Consider the following 423-nt stretch of genomic DNA (forward strand, 5'->3'; position numbering starts at 1 on the left):
CAACAATTACCCGAATAACCCCCATATTACTAGAGAAAATACCTCCTTTAATAATAGACCAAATTTACCACCTAAACCACCGACCCAATGGAAGTCTGCCAATCAATACGATCAAGACAAATCAATTATCAGAATAGTCCCAATACGTTCCAGGACAATCGGCCACCCAAACGTCCGATTTCCGCACAACTGACTCATCCTCCAAGCAAAATATAAAGAAGTTTTTTTACTAACGCGGTAGAATTAGACCCGAACGGGATATATGATGACAATCTCTACGATAGCAATTACGATAATGCAAGTAAAAACGAACCTGATACTATTAATTTTTTAGATTAGCGCCGTCTTCGCTGCCTTATTACGAATTTAGAACAAGGCGCGGAGACACAGTAGATTTTCTTATTGATACCGGATCCAATAAGA

Source organism: Bactrocera latifrons, unplaced genomic scaffold, assembly GCF_001853355.1.
Source record: "Bactrocera latifrons isolate USDA-ARS-PBARC rearing strain unplaced genomic scaffold, ASM185335v1 scaffold_131, whole genome shotgun sequence".
NCBI classification, from domain to species: domain Eukaryota; kingdom Metazoa; phylum Arthropoda; class Insecta; order Diptera; family Tephritidae; genus Bactrocera; species Bactrocera latifrons.